This window comes from Heterocephalus glaber, unplaced genomic scaffold, assembly GCF_053883595.1.
Source record: "Heterocephalus glaber isolate CG9 unplaced genomic scaffold, H.glaber_assembly_v1.0 deba00001717, whole genome shotgun sequence".
NCBI lineage: Eukaryota > Metazoa > Chordata > Mammalia > Rodentia > Bathyergidae > Heterocephalus > Heterocephalus glaber.
In genome coordinates, this window is record NW_028258431.1 from 20,440 (window position 1) to 36,666 (window position 16,227).

The 16,227-nt window shown below is 39.9% G+C and overlaps 1 protein-coding gene across 8 annotated transcripts in view; it reads left to right on the plus strand.

The window, feature by feature from the left end:
• The first annotated feature begins 1,088 nt into the window (after positions 1–1,088).
• Positions 1,089–16,227, plus strand: part of LOC147821749 (uncharacterized) — a 120,055-nt gene continuing 104,916 nt past the window's right edge. Inside the window, exons 1-3 of one of the 8 annotated variants that reach the window (XM_087199379.1) lie at positions 1,089–10,678; positions 11,940–12,034; positions 15,664–15,722. The gene's annotated coding sequence lies outside the window, so the exon portion shown is untranslated. Of the gene's footprint in view, positions 10,679–11,939; positions 12,035–12,546; positions 15,723–16,227 lie in introns of those variants that run through there. The other 7 variants (XR_015446595.1, XR_015446594.1, XR_015446592.1 and 4 more) reach the window with 7 other exon arrangements.

Here is a 16,227-nt window from a genome sequence, read left to right on the forward strand (position 1 = left end):
AGAGCAGGGAGACTGTCAGACAGTGACATTGGTCAATTTTATAGCCAGTTCTTGGGGAGAGGCATCCCAGTTTCTGCGACTTGCTTTGGGAGAGAAACCAGAGCAGGATACAGTGAGGTGGGGAACATCAGTGACTTTGCTTCCAGGCTCTTTCAGTTGCCTTCAGTTCAGAGTATTCATGGCACCATGGCACTTCTTGAGGAATTGTGTTCTGATGCCCGGTGCCTGCTGGCAAAAGAGAAATGTCTAAAGGTTTCAGCTCCAGGCATTGCAAGGCAGAACAAAGAAGGATGTTTGTGGAGTAGACAGTGAGACCTTTTCTTTTGCAGGGACTCCCCACAATAGGGTGTCTTGTGTTCAGGTAGCCGGGGCCATTGCTAAAATGTAAATATGTGTGGCGATGAAGCATCCTTACGATTAGGATTTGGTACCGTAGAGTCAAAGAGGAGTGATTGGCGATGCTACACCTCTATACTGTGTCGCTTCAAAATGAGCTGGATCCAGGTTTTTTGGTGATCGCAAAAGACAGCGTGGAACAAACAGAATCAGCGGGCCACAAAATGTTGTGCGGCAGGATCAGGCTGCTCCTTACATGGCAGTCCCCTTCCCATAAGGCTCCCGGGCAGCCTCTCGCAAACAGGAAAGCTGGCACGCTTTCATCCTAGAACAATGGGGATGCAGTCTCTGTGCATTTCCACAAGTAAACTTGTTAGCCAAAACTATAAATCCCAGTTTATAAATCTGACAAGCAAATGCTCGAAATGAAATAAATGTAAGCCAAACTTTGGACAAGTAATTTTTTTTAACTGAAGTCTTGGAAAGGATGGAACTGTTAAATTTATAGCTGCAACTATAGGAGATAAAGAGATAGAAGACAGATAATAGATCATAAATAAAATGTGTGCATGTAAAGTATATACATATTATATTTATAAATATATAACATGTTTTAAATATATCACAACATATATCTGCACACATGTATATATAATAGTTATAAATATATAAGATTATATATACCAATGTAATTGTATGTGTGTATCCATATATAGTTAAACTGATAGTATATTTCCCTATAGTTTTATAAATGTTAAATTAATCTTTTATTTTACATATAAAATTTAGTTTGGAAACAGTACTTTTGGGCCCAAACAGCCTTGTTTATTTTAGTTTACAACACTGCCATAACAGACCTATTTTATTTTATACCACATGAAAGATCAAATTTATAGATGCATATTTAATCCCTCCAAACTAACACTAATGCAAAATAATCATCTTTTAGTATTATCCCTAACCTCTTGGATTTTACATTCAGAAAGGAAAAAAACAATGTAAAACAGAGGGAGAGGAGAGAAAAATCTTTTCAATTCCAGGATGGAAAAGCTGCCATGACTACACTTCCAAGCTTGTTAATTTATGAGCAGAATGCACTTCTTATTGATTCACCAGGATCACAACTTACCCACTTTGGCCAAAACAGGATCTCAGCAGTCTGCTCAGCCCTCTGAGCACTGGAATGCCAGTAGCTTCTTCGTGACTTTCATTAGGGTTTGTTCATCACTCTTCTTATACCTCCCCCTGGGCTCACATAGAACCGTTTCTAATTTGAAGATCCTGGTAGATTCTTTTTCTTTAATCCTGTTCCTGAGGAAGTTCATCTCTTTGCCTTCAGAATCTGAACACTGTACCTCGATGTGCCCATTATGATTGAAGATCTAAAGTATCACCTAAAGTCTAATGTGTTTGGAAGTTGAATGGATCCAGGGGCACACTATGCTCATCAGTGGTTTCAGCCATTGATGATTTCATAGCTGAATGTGCTGTTCGGATGTGGATTTATGTGTGTCCCTGGAAGGCAGAGTCGTTGGTGCCATTCTCCACTGGAAGGCTGAAAAAACGGAAGACCTGTGTCCATAGGCAATGCTGATGAGGAGCTCTCCCAAAATGAGAATGCTTCCTTCTTCTTTCCCTATTCATTCCACCCAGGGTACCAAGTCTGTTGGTTGGTACCACCCACATACAGAGTAGATCTTCCCTCCTCTGTTTGCTGGCTATAAGGACTTATATCTAGATGTCCCCCCAAAGCCTCATGCACTTATAGGTGGGGCTTTTTGGAGTTGGCTGGATCAAGGATGTGTAACGTCAATTAAGGATATGTGTCTATTGATTAAGGGTGTGATAACTCAATTATTCCAGTGATTGGTTTAGCATAGTTCTGTGTATGGATAGTGGGAGGTTATCTATGTGTTGATAATGAGAGGGCTCATGCTGTGTGCAGGTGGCACCAACCAATAGGCTTGTAGCCTGAATAAAAGGGAAAGAGACGTTCATTACTTTGCTGCTTTCTGCCTCCTGCCTGCCCTGGTATGGACTGTTTCTCCTCTGCAGTGCCCCTCTGTCATGCCACCCTGCCTTGGAGCCAGCCAATTCTGGACTGAAACCTCTGCAAACTGTGAGCTATAATAAACGTTTCCTCCTTTAATTTGTGGGCATCAGGTGTTTTGTCCCAGCAACAAGAAAAGTAACTAAGACGTTGGGCTACATATCAATCACCCATAGACACACCCAGAACTGTGCTTTACTAATCTGCTAGGTGGTTCTTACTCAGATCAAGTTGACTACCAGTTTACAGTCGAAGCCTCATTTTGTTTTCTGTTTTTTTTAAAGTAAACACGCTCAAGTATATATTCTCATCAGAAATTTAGGAAGAATTGAGTGGAAGCAGGGTCATTAGGTACATTTTAGGTATACAGTATAATGACCTTCATCATTGGAAATTTGTACCTTTACATAATCTTTCTGTGTTCTTATTTTTCCCCACTCCCCTCCCCTCCCTTCAACCCCTCCATCCCTCCCTACATAGCCTCATTTTGAAAATATCATCATTTTGAAAGGAAAGAGGATGGTCTATTTTCCAGATCATGTATTTCTAACATAACTCATACTTAAAATGGACTGCACAGATGAGAATTTTCTCAAATAGGTGCTTGTAGCCCATTTTAAAGGTGAGCTAAAGGAAGCATGCTAATAATTTTCCAAAGAAATAAAGCAAAAGAATATCCAGTCAGCATTCTGACTGAATGGGTCCAGTCGTTCCGATGGCTCTTGGCCATTCAACCTGTGTCGCTTGGACTTGTGCTTCCCATTCTTTTCCGTTGAAGAGTTTCAGTGCCACCACACAGCAGGGTTCTTTGTTGCCGAACACATTCCCACAGCTGGGACTGCTGATGTGGAAAGGATAGAAAATAAAGCTTCTGCCAAAGGTGACTTTTTTACACTGGCCTTCCGGTTGTAGTGAAACCACAATTTCCCTCTGTCATAAATGAAGCGCGGTGTTGAAAGAAGCAGTCACCTCCGATTCTAACCACCTAGAGGTTTTGCGTGAGAACAGACATTCCTTTCTGTCTGCTCTGAGTATGGAGAGCACTGACCTTCAGTGTGTGCATTCTTCATTGTTCCCCCCAGCCTCACTGGAAAGAATACAAGAGTAAAGGTAAATTGCGTTATTCTTAGGTTGTAGGCCAATTTAGGATTAAGTTTGCCTATTTCATGAATCCCCCGTTGTTGAGACAAATAATGCACTTGGGCTCACAAGCACTAAACTATGAACAGTCAAGATTTTCCTTTTGTGGGCAGGGGATTTAGCTCAGTGGTTCCGGCGCCTGCCTCGAAAGCGCAAGGTCCTGAGTTTGATCCCTGGTACCAAAAAGAAGAAAAGATTTTCCTTTTGTGAATTTCTAGTCTGTTAAAAAACATAAATTAATGAAATTAGAGACACTATTATAAATCCAGACTGGATGAATTCAGGTCTCCATTGATTCAGTGAAAGACTGACAAATATTAACCATCATTGTTTTCATTGACATTTAAAAATAGCTGTGCCCTTTTATATTATTGACGTTCTTTGGAAATGCCATTGTGGTTTAGTTCAAGAATGAGCAACTAATGAGATAGAAACCTTAGTTCTTTTTCTCCCACAAACTCCAGAATATTTGCAGTGAGTTAATCTTCCCTGGAGGAGACCAAGAGTTTAACGATTTCCTGCAGGTAATTTGACATGGGGCCTGAGTGGAAAAGATGCGTTGAAATGAAGTGCAAAGTGGGACACTGTGATTCCAAAAAGCAGACCATGGGTGAGGCTGGGCTCAGAGCCCCGAGACCCTGGGAGTGCAGGAGTTCACAGACTAATGAGTGGCCGCTGTCTATTTTTGTAACAGCAGCCAGCCATGCTCAGCACGGATCCTGCCTCCAAAATATAATAACCAGGATGTGAAAAATGATGGAATTAATTGAAATGATAAAATAGCATCTGTTAAGATAACTCTTGGCAAGGTTCCCAGCTCTTCATTACTTAAGAAAAAAGGATGTGTTAGTCACTGTGAAAAAAAAAAACTTGGAGAAAATGTTAATAATGGCTGTGATGCAGAGCCGTCATAGATATCTGAGAATGTGCAATTTTCTGGATGCTCAGTTAATTTTGAGTTTCAGATAAACAATTTTCTTATTTAAGCCTGGGGCACATATGCACTAAAAATGATCCTTTCCTTTACCTGAATTTTAAGTTATTATTGCAACATCTTGTGTTTTGATTTGCAAAATCTGGTAACCCTACAAAAGTTTCAGATTTTGACATCTATGAAAATTTTATTTTATCAAATTTTATTTGATCAATCAATGCAAAGCAGTTGATTTATTATCACAGCTTAGCAGCTGCTCAACTACTAGAGAACAGTACTAAGTGATGTTGAGGAGGAAAAAGAACATATAGATTTGGGAACAGTGTATTCTGCTCTTGAATTCACCTTAGCAGTGCTGGAAATGTCGTGTAGAGGTAAAACTCACGCTTGACATATGCAAACACAAAATTCACCTTAATGTATTACAGTCTCCTATAGCTAAGTATTTATAAACTAAGCTTTAAAAAGTAATCTTTATCCCACAATTGTATAACATTTTTTTTACTAGTGAACAGAATCCATCTAGGGGATTAGGTGTAGGGAATAGGGGAAGGGGACGTTACCAGAACCTCTGCAGTGAGTCCTAGTCTCCTGCGAGCCACGGCAGCACACGGCGAATTACAGGAAAGGTAGACAAATGAAACTAAGAAGCTGAGCTTTTGGTCTGATCAGTGCTGCTCTGGGCAGCAAAGACAAAGACCCCTAGCTTGCAGCACCTTTTATTTAGTACATCAGGAGAAACAAATGTAGCAAATGAATATGTAGATTTCAGTACTTCACATTGGGATAAACAAGGTGTAACAAAAGACTGGGGGGGGGGGCGTGGAAATCTCAGTATAATGCAGATGAAGATTTGGTTCCTTCCAGGAACTACACAGATGAAGATTTGGTTCCTCCCAGGGTGTCTCCCACAGGTGTGGTCTTGTCCTGGAGCATCACAGCATCACAGATCTCAGTTGTGACAAGAGGCCAAAATGGAATTATGTCTTGGAATTCCATAGCTGGTCTGTAGGCAGGAGAACTAGGCCTACTCAAATGATTTTTCCCTAGAATTGTGTAGCATTGCTCCCGACATATCTCCCTTTCTTTTTGTTTTATGTGAAGGTGTTTTAGGAAAAGCAAGCACACCCAACAGTGGTTTCTCCCTACATATTTTGAGGATCTGTAGTGTGTTTGACTGGCTTAGCTGTCTGTAATAAGCATAATTTCTCTTAATTGGGGCTGTAAAAGGATGAAAAATCAAATAACATTTTTTTTAAACATTGGGCTTAAAAACTTAAAACTTTTGTTGAACTCAAATAACTATTGTCTTTAGCTATACTTTTCTACTGGGTGTTCAAGACCAAGTTACAGTGAGACCTATATTAAATAAAATCAATCTCTTGCTCTCTAACAAGGTCAATTAAGTCTCCACAGGCACTGTCTTGGAACCATGTATAGAGCCTCTTAGCTCCTCTGTCAGTGTCAGCCATCAGGATGTGTCACGGCCTTGCTTGACCATGTTGCTTCCTGCGAAAGCGTTGGAGATTTTTTCCTCCAGGTGACATTCCTTTGGCACACTTTTTGTTGGATCTTACTGTTTTGGTGTTCAACAACCTCCCTGCTCAGGAGGTTGGGTGACTCACCAAAAATGCAGGATCTTGGAGATGGTTCCCTCATGTCTTGGATCTTTTTGCTATTGTTGTTGACCTTGGAGGGTCAGGGCCAAAATATTCGCTGTCATCTTAGCCCAGATACCTTTTTAGTTCTGGTCTCTAAACTTTGTTTATTGAACACCCAGAAGAGAAGATCAATAACATTAGTGTTGTAAGAGGAGTAGTGAGCTCAACTATTATAATTTTACCTGGATATTAAGCATTTTGGAATAAATATATAGTTTAAAAACTGTTATTATTGCCAATCATGTTTGTTCTTGTGGTTGAATCCCTGAGTAGCTATCTTTTTATAGGATGTCATCTAAGGAAAATATATCAGCCTACAAGTGTGCTTATTATCATAGGTGGCTGGAGCATAAGAGAAGGGCAAATATCTGAATCAAAAGGTGATTACCATAAACAGTGTTAGAAGACCCATACAATTAGAGGGCATAAATACATTTTGTACACTACTTTTTCCCCTACATACATTAGTTATTTTCTCATTGCCAGACAAGATACTGGGCACCCACAAGTTAAAGGAGGAAAGATTTATTTCAGCTCACAGTTTGTAGAGTTTTCAGTGCATAGTTGCCAGCTCCAAGGCAATGTGGCGTGGCAGAGGGGCTTGGCAGTAGAGTAACTGTCCATGGCAGGGCAAGCAGGAAGCAGCTAGCAGTGAGCTATCCTTACTCTGTTCTTATTCTATCCAAGCTATAAGCCTGTTGGTTGGTGCTACCCACACCCTGAAGTATGCTAAACCAGTCAGTGGGCTAATCCAGTTATCACACTCTTAATGCAGAATCACACACCTCTGATCCAAAAGCCCCTGTGAGCACATGAGGCTACATATACATATATGTCTTATCCATGTTTACATTTATCTGTAAAGCAAGAATGGAGAATTACTTCTATACCAGACAGCTCAAAGGTTGGTCAACTCAAGACACTCACCAACCTCGGGTCAGCACTCCAGTACTCTACATGACAAAATTTACTAACTGGCTTGTGTTCGGTCAGTTGCCCACTTACTCTCCTTCTCATAATTTGAGGCCTGTAAAGACTCTTGTTTTCCTTTTCTCACCACCACAGTGATGGACTCTTTTCCTCCTGGGCATCTCCTGTGGATACATGCAGTATACGTGTTGTTAGACTGGTTTGCTTTTCTCTTGTCAATCTGTCTTTTGTTTTAAGATCCCTGTTAAGAAGTAGGAGGGCAGCAGGAAAATTATTTTTTTCTCCCTGTAGTTAGTAAAAATAGTTACTATGCAGTTCTATAGTTGACCAGGTGTCACCCTTAGTGATCCAAGGAAATTGCAATAATCCCAGTCATGGGGTCCAGGCCAAACCTCCTTCTCTCCATCTCTTTGTCTCTCCGTTTCTCTGTCTCAGTCTGTCTGCCTCTGTCTCTCTATCTTGTTCTTTCCCATTGCCTGTGCCTCCCTCTGCCATCCTCCATTTTCTTTTAAGCATCAATATAGTATTTTTTGCTTAGCTGTCTCATTGTATCTTTTCAGCTTCACCTGCATTTGATTTTGCTTTTCATTTATATCTGCTCTCATATAAAGTCTGAGATTTTTCTCTGGACGTGTGTATTTCCACTTCTGAGCTGGGGGCAGGGGTCTTGGACTGGCCCATCTTATTGGAGGCTACAAAGATGGCAAGAGGGTGGGAGGGAGTCCGCTCAGCTGTAGCTGTTGGGCTCTTTCTCTGAGTACTAGGCTGGGTGCCCTCCTTGGGGATCAGATGCATGTCCCGGGCAGGTGTTCATCTTGTCTAGTCCCAGGGTCCATCCAGCCTTTAGAGGTGGCAGGTCTTGCTGTCCTCATCCACCCCTCCCCTCTTCTTGCCATGGCCCAGGAGTCTTTAGTTCCTTGGGCAGCTGAGATTCATCTTTTCCTCTGTCAGCCTTTTCTCTGCACCCTCGTGGGTACAAATGTGAGTGTCATCGGGAGTTCTCAAGAGGCTGTCTCCTCTCCAGTGGATCACTGAGAGGTAGGATCAAGGAAGTACTTAATAGCTGGTCCTTTTCCCTCTTCCAGTTCCTCTAGTTTCCATGGATTTCCTAGACTAGTAATCTTTGAAAGTTTATAGTGTAGCTTTGGTCAATTTGTGAGGAGACCAGTTTTCCATTTTTTAGAATGTTGGATAGGATAGTTTTGTGTCATGACTTCATCCTATTATCTTCACCTGATAGAAAGGGATAGATATTTTAAGGATGCAAAACATTAATTTAGATTTTGTGCAATCTTGATTCAACTTCCCATGTCTCAGACTGCATTTGTTATCTTCCTCATCCTCCATCTACTGAATTTATTTTCTCTTCCTGATCTCAGTGGGAAAAACAACGCTATCATAGCTATGCAAGACAAGAGGTTGAGAACCATGTGAAATATTTATAAAAGCACTGGTATATGGCCAAGTTTTTGCACAAAACAACATATTTGGAAACATTTATTGAAAAAGAGGAATTTTCCCTTTCCCTGAAATATAGTATAAAAGACAGTAAAATAACTTCTGTTTCTGGTACCAATTGGGCATGTTAAGTCATCCATGTATATTTGTGTATATCAATCAATAAAATAAAACAGTTACATGCTTACTGAACAAATTGAGGTATATTTCAATAATCCATGTATGTATCGAACAAAAATGTGCTTCAGCAATTTAGAGTAATTTCCTGAGAGTAATTTCCCAGGTCTGGAATTTTGTAATTACTAGGGTGCATCTTCCTCAGGGGAGACTTAATTTCATTGTAGCCTTACCTTCAGCCTGATGTTTGGGTTGTACATTCGATCAAAACCCAGCCCTGAGGAAGTCATGGCATCTGGTCATTGAGAACACCTTCAGAGTGGTCATCCCTCTGACAGAAAGAATCTGTGAGAATGGAATTGAGCATTGAATTCATGAGCTGAGTTCTCCCTCTGAAACACTCAGAGAAGGGGTTGCAACATTCAGTCAGAATTAGAGGTCTGTGGAGCAGTGAGGTGAATAAAGTAGCCCGCACACCCTGTGGCCACATGATTGTGGAGTACACGTCCGCAGTCTCTAGCTGCAAATGATTAAATGGGGCTCTAGGAAAAAGAACAGCTTTATGTGTATGCACTCCAGGCCCAACATACAGCCCCTGTGTATGGAAAAGTTTCCCTAACTTGCTTAAGAAGATAAGTAAATTGCTTGAATAAACACAATTCCTTTTAGATCAGATATCTCTTATAAAAGCTGCACAGTAAGTATGTTCATGAGAATTTATAAGAACCCTTAGTACCTAAGTTAATTTTGTGTTTATTTGTTAATCACAGAGATGACCAAGGGAACATCACATAATGAAAATTTAGCATATTGGCTCTGTGATTGCAATGTTAAATATAGAACTGGACAGTGGATTTAAGATGAAAGGTATAATTGTGTCTTATGAAGCTTATAAAGGATGAAATGATAATAAACTTAAGATTTATAGGTTAAAAATCCTATTTAGCTTTGTAGGGATTTTTTTATTAGAACATCAAAGTAATGTGAGATCAAATGCTAATTTTATAAATAATGCAAATATTGTGGGTGTTTAGGTCTGGACAAAGTGGACCCCTCTGACCTCAGCAGCCCCTAATGGGGCTTTGTGTTTTCTCCAGGGTTATCCAAGGTCACCATCTTCCCTCTGGGGAAGTCATGGCAGGAAGACCATTCTGGCTTGAGTCTTTCTTCCTTCTCAGCCATGCCCATCCCCAGTCCAGACCCATCAATTACCCTTCGCTGTCCAGTATAGTTTTCCAGGGAAGCTCTCCTGTCTCTCCTTCTTTGACCTATTCCCTGGGATACAGTTACAGTCTGACAACCATGCTCACCAGTAGTTCTAAGCCAGGCTGATTTCGGCGCCCCAAGAGCTCTTAGGCAATACCTGGAATTGTTTGACCGCTTGGAAACTGAGGCACTGCTCCTAGCATCTTCTCTGTCGAGTCTAGGAATGCTGTTTGCTACCCTCCAGTGCACAGAATGACTGTAAAACAGCAACACTGTCTGTGTTGAGAACCCCTGTGTATACTAAATGTAAACTGAAATATATATAGTGTTTAGCAGATTGTGTTTACATTATCCCCAGTAAAATGATGCCCTGAGTTTCAAGTAACTGCACTTTCTCCTTATTTTGTGAATAATTGGTGAGTAGAATTCTCAATATATAAGGCATTTTTATGCCCAGTAATGAATGTGGAGAATTAATATAAATATGCTATCCATTGGTGTCCTGATTAGCTCCCCTTTAAACACCAAAATGCATTGCAACTTGTGTTCTCTACTTATTGTATTGGGTTAAGCAAATTGGAGGGCTGGGGATGTACCTCAGTGGCACAGCACCTGCTTGGCAAGCGCGAGGTCCTGAGTTCGATCCCCCATACCAAAAAAAAAAGATAAGCAAATTGAATTCCAGTTCTTTTGCATTTGTGAAGTACATTAAAAATAAGCCAATGCAGAAATATGTGTGATTCTAATAGATTCCCTGTTTGGGGAATATTCTACATGTATTTGTAGGTTGTGAACTGGCTTACAAAAGTTGAAGAGAGTTCAACAATATGGAAAAGCATCATGAAAGTAAATTAAAAATTTTTTGCTAGAAGTAGAGGTATTGTTTTACAAGGGGTCACTCATTCAAAAAAAATGTCCTAAACTAGTTTGGAAATTAGGATCACACACACACAAACTGTATTAACCTGACGCAGTCACAAAGTAAAACAATTCATAACCTGGTTAGGTTTACTTACCATGGTTACTATTCTTCTGAATATATTATACATAAGAAAAGAGTACAGACTGAGTCCTGTTTCTTTATGTTCATCATTTGAAACAAAAGATAAATGATTATCAGTGGACGTTGTATATCAATATCGAGGGTGGACTAATTAAACTCAAAAATGCTACTCCCTGTTAGGAGTAGGAACCAAGGTATGCAGACCTGAAAATATGGCGGCAGATGATGGAAATGACCTGAGTCCACCTCCTCATGTGATTTTAATTTCTTATGAATGTGAAAGAACACTTTTGGGAGCTTATTGAAGAACTGGTTGTGTGGCTGAAGTCAGTTTCTTCTTACTCTTTGTTGGAGATCAGGCTAACACATGGCCCAAGGGCTCCACCATGAAAACAAAGACACTTGTATCTGTTGGGAAATTCCAGGGCATAGGAGTTTATCTCCCATCTCCCGGGAGCCAGACCAACTAACTCTGTTGGTGATTGTACCTTGGGTCTGCTCACATGCCTCCCTCCAGGGGTTTTTCTTGCTATTCCTTTGTGCTGGTTACACCTTTTGAACCTCAGCATCAGCTTATCAAGCTAAGTGGTTTTGTGGAGTTTTTTATTTTGTTAACATGGAGATCATAAAATAGAATTGACAGCTTTGTGATCTGATTTCAGAATAAAGGATGCTTTTTTACTTTTAAATCTTTTGTTTCTTTTAGTATGGTTTTAAAGTTGGTCTATTACAGATTTTGCAGGCTTTTGTTTTGTTTTGTTTTGTTTTTGTGCTGGGGATGGAACCCAAGGCCTGGCACTGAACTGTACCCAAGCCTTGCACATTTCATTTTGCTCTTACTCTTATTTCATCACCTTTTATGTTACTGAAAGTATAGCCTTCTCTAATATTATATTCTCTACATAGCTGTTTTGCTGGTATAGTAGCCTGTTGATTTCTATATGTTAATTTTCTTTCTACCTACTGCGCTAAATTATTTTATTGTTTGAATTAGTTGCATCATTCTGTAAGTCATATGTTTCTCTAATGTTTTTTAGGTTCTACATACAAAATAATAGCAATTTACTTTTCTATCCATTTTTTCTCTGTAATTGATTGTTTTAGATGCATGATCAGACACTTCCAGCAAAAGGTTGAGTAGCAGTGGAAATGTTTTTCATCCAAGCTTTTATTTCTGGAATGACAACTACTTGGTCACGGTATATTATTTTCTTAATGCAGTGCTGGATTCTGTTTGGTACTATTTTGTTTAGTATTTAATTACTAATATTCACGGCTGACATTGATCTGATACAGTATTTGTCACTGATGTAGGTTTTTTAAATTTGGCATGTAAAGTTTTTCCTTATGAATTATTTAAAATATATTTGATATAATAAAATGATTACATTGCTCATAAATTTATCCAGTCATATCTTTATACTACAGTGACATGAATATTGTCTGTTTAGAAGCACATAATCAAACTCTCCTTTAATATTTGGACACTATACATTATTTCTTTCTTCTTTATATTAATAATTACTTTTGCCTTTTGCAAATAATGTTAATATGATAGGTATTTTGGAAAAAAATTTATTATATTAATATCCTATATATAGAAGTTGAATAACTTTTTTTAGTTCCTAGAAAAATAATGACTAATATGTTAACATTTTCTTATGATGTACTGTTTGGCATTATATATTCATTAATTATAATTGATAGAACACAATTGTATAATACATTATGATAAGTAAAAGAAGTGTCCTGAGATGTAAGTTTTTATGGGGGATGCTTAGGACCTGAATAATAAGCGAAAACTATGCATAGGCCTCTAGCTACCTGCTACTCTCTGTCTCATCACCTGGGATGGACTAATGACTTAGACACAAATCAATTGTGTTGTTTTCAGAGTCAGCGCTACCAACATAGCCAGCTATTTGGTGTACAATTTCTACTGCTCTTATTTACTGTGAACCAGAGAATCACCATCAGATGGTGCCACATCAAGGCCAGGATCTGCTACAGCTGGGATCTTAAAGGTCTCCAAAGGTCCATGTGTTAGAGACTTACTGGGGTGGGATGTGATGGAGTTGTTGGAACTAAGCCTAGCGGGAGGCCTTTAGGTCATTGAGGATATGCTCTCAAAGGGGGTCGTGGGACTTGGTTCTTTCTCTCTTTTGCAGTAGCCATGAGTTGAGGGGTTTGGCTCTGCCACATGAGTCTTCCATGATCCACTTTAGTAACAAAGCAACGGGACCCACCAACCAGTCATGGACTAGAAACTCCAAAATTGCAAGTCAGAATAATTTCTTCGTCTTTAAAACTTGATTATCTCAAGTGTTTGTTATCCCTGTGATAGAAAACTAACATAGGAGCTGAAAAGCTAGAAAAGATTTTCCCAAACCCTGGATCACTGGCCTCTCAAGCTTACCTGAGGTATAATTGAAGCTCTGAGTAACCTACCTGTCCCATCCCATAGATTTGTTTGTTTTAAACCTGACTATATATCATGGCGCAGTTTTACTGACTTTCCAGAGTAAAACTCTACATGACAAATGATACTTTTCCTATACAACATATGGATTATAAGAGTATATTTCAGTGCCGAGGATTTAGCTCAGTGGTGCCACTGCCTGCCTCGCAAGCGCAAGGTACGGAGTTCAATCCCCAGTACAAAAAAAAAAAAAAAAGAAAAAGAAGAAGAGTATATTTCAAAATTTCACGTATTTGGGCCGCTGGGAATTTAGCTCAGTGGTTCTGGTGCCTGCCGCCCATGCGCAAGGTCCTGAGTTCGATCCCTGGTACAAAAAAAAAAGAAAAAATTGACATACTTTCTTTGTATACTCCTACATGTTATATACACCTAAAAGATTATAAGGTGCGTCTAAAGGGCTAAAATTAAAGTTAAAATAATGAAGCTACGTGAAGAAAGGAAGATCACTAGAGAAGGAATAATTGAAGGCAGAAAAATCTAATCCTTCTAAATTAATAGACAACCGTTTAAATTCCTAATAGCAGCAAGATACGTGATCGTTATAATTTCTGGACACGCATCATGAATGCCGGCTATGTTATAAAAGATAGAAGGAAAGAGCTGGGAATTACGTTTGAAGGCGCTTGTACCACCCATGATGTGGTATAGCATGACTCACCACCGTATGTACATTAGCTGCAGTGTGCATGGCAAACTCTCAGGGGACCACTAAATATTTTTATAGAAGTGCAATTGGTACGTGAAGGGGCCCGAAAGTGCAAGAATGTAAGATGCCCAGTTGGCACCAAAGATGGAGCCTGATGGGAACATTGAAAACCACAAAGAAGCAAGGGAACAAATGCAAAATAAGTACATATACTAGAGACTTTAAATCCACTATCTGAATAGTGGTCTTAAATGCGAATGGTATACATATACTAATTAAAAGACAGATACTGTCAGAGTGGGTTACAAAAAGAGAGAGAGACAAAACCATATGTTGCCTAGAAAGAAAGGAAACCCACTTTCTTGCAAGATGTCCCTGATACGACTTCTCTTCAGCAGCGTACTAGAAGTTCTAACAAATGCAAGAAGTCAAGAAAAACAAACAGATTTTGTGGATCATCTGCCATATTGTTTCTTATTACTTTTTTGTCTTCTTTTTGATGATAATCTAAAAATGAGTGAATCATGTCCTCCATCTTCAAGATGGCATGTTAGTCACAAGGTTGCCACGAAGCCTCAACACCTTGGTCTGTATTCACAATTGCTTTGAGACTAAGGGTGCCCATTGATTGGCTCAGATAATGAAAAAAGAAGAGAGCTTGGTGAAGGGTACCGGCATATCCAGCTCTAAAATATCCATCTTTGGTATATGGATGATTTAGAAAGGTCATTGAAAACCAGTGGAAGCAAGAAAAGCTCTAAAAGTAGAATGTCAGGTTTTTTTTGAAAGGAACTTTACTTGTATAAAGGAAATACTCATTTGTCAAAAGTGTCTCTCCCTTGGCAACAAGAAGAGGATACTTAACCACTCTTATGATGAGAGAAGACCCCTGATTTAAATCTACATGAACAATCATCATTTTCCAAATTTTGCCTGGTCACTTTCTCAAAGCATGTGTCCCTTACTTGGAAGCCTGACCCCTCCTTTTGGTGGTATTTCAGCCCAATTCTAGTCATCCCTGGGAGTTATTCATCCCTGATGACCTAACATGCCCCACCCAGAGTACCTAATAGCTAGAAGAATAAGGTATTTTTCCTGAGTGATGTATTCATTCTAGTGGACACCATCAGGTGACCTCAGCACTGCTGTGTTTGGGTGAACTTGGTTAAGTGGCTTGTGAATACAGAGGTTAAGGCAGTTTGAGGTCATCTCTGCCACATTCAGAAAATTTACTCCTGGTAGCTGATTCCACAGTTCCATTCTGAGAAAGCATTTAGAATTAGCAAAGCAGTCACTTAGATCATGTTCGATTAACAATCAGATAGACTTGATTGTTTCTGTAGCTTTGCTTGTCTTTAATGGCAAAATTGGTTTGCCTCATCGTAGTATAATAGCTGGATATTAAAGTTCATAACTAGCTTATGCTTATCTAGATAACATGAAAATGATAATTTAAGTCATTGCTGAAGGGCAAGGAGAAAGGTCCTTTTTCTCTTCTCTTAACTCTTTAAAAAGGTGGTAACAGTTGCATACCATGACATTTTCCATTTTCACAATTTTTAAGTGTGTGGTTCAGGGGAACTAAGTATGTTTGTGTTGTGGTGCAACCAATCAGCCCCACCCATCTCTAAAACATTTTTCTTCCTGTAAAATTGAAATCTAAACCTGTTCAACAGTACCACTCCATTTCCCCTTCCCTCCAGCCCCTGGTGCACACCGTTCAAGTTCTGCTGCATGGATCTGACTCCTCTCACTACTTCATGTAAGTGGAATCATGCAGGGTTTGCAGTTTGGGGCTGAGTTTTCTTCACCCAGCATCACTTTCATTTTGCATAGCCTTGGGGCATGGCCAGATTGGAGGAAGTCAGGAGCCTCCATGGCCTGTAAATGATGACCTGGCTCTTGTAGTTGCCTTTGTGGGACATTCACAGGAATGTGTGACCCCCCACCTGAGTAGGGGGCTTGCTGACCACCAGTGATTTGGAGGCCATAAACAAGGCATCCCAGGGCTGCTGTTCTAATACAGCAGCAGCGGAGGTGGGGCAGCTGGAAACTAACCACCCATCAGGGCTGGCGGTCAGAAGGTCTGGTTTCACATCCATGTGGTAAATTATCCAGTGCCTTTGTTGTGTCAGCCTGGGTTTGGCACCTGAAGTTCAACTGCAGGCAGACTGTCTACTCTAGCTGCCAAAAATGGGCGGGCCCCCTTGTGCTGGAGCCCCAGCTTGTTAGAGAATCCTAGTGTGATGTTCCGCCAGGGCTGCTGT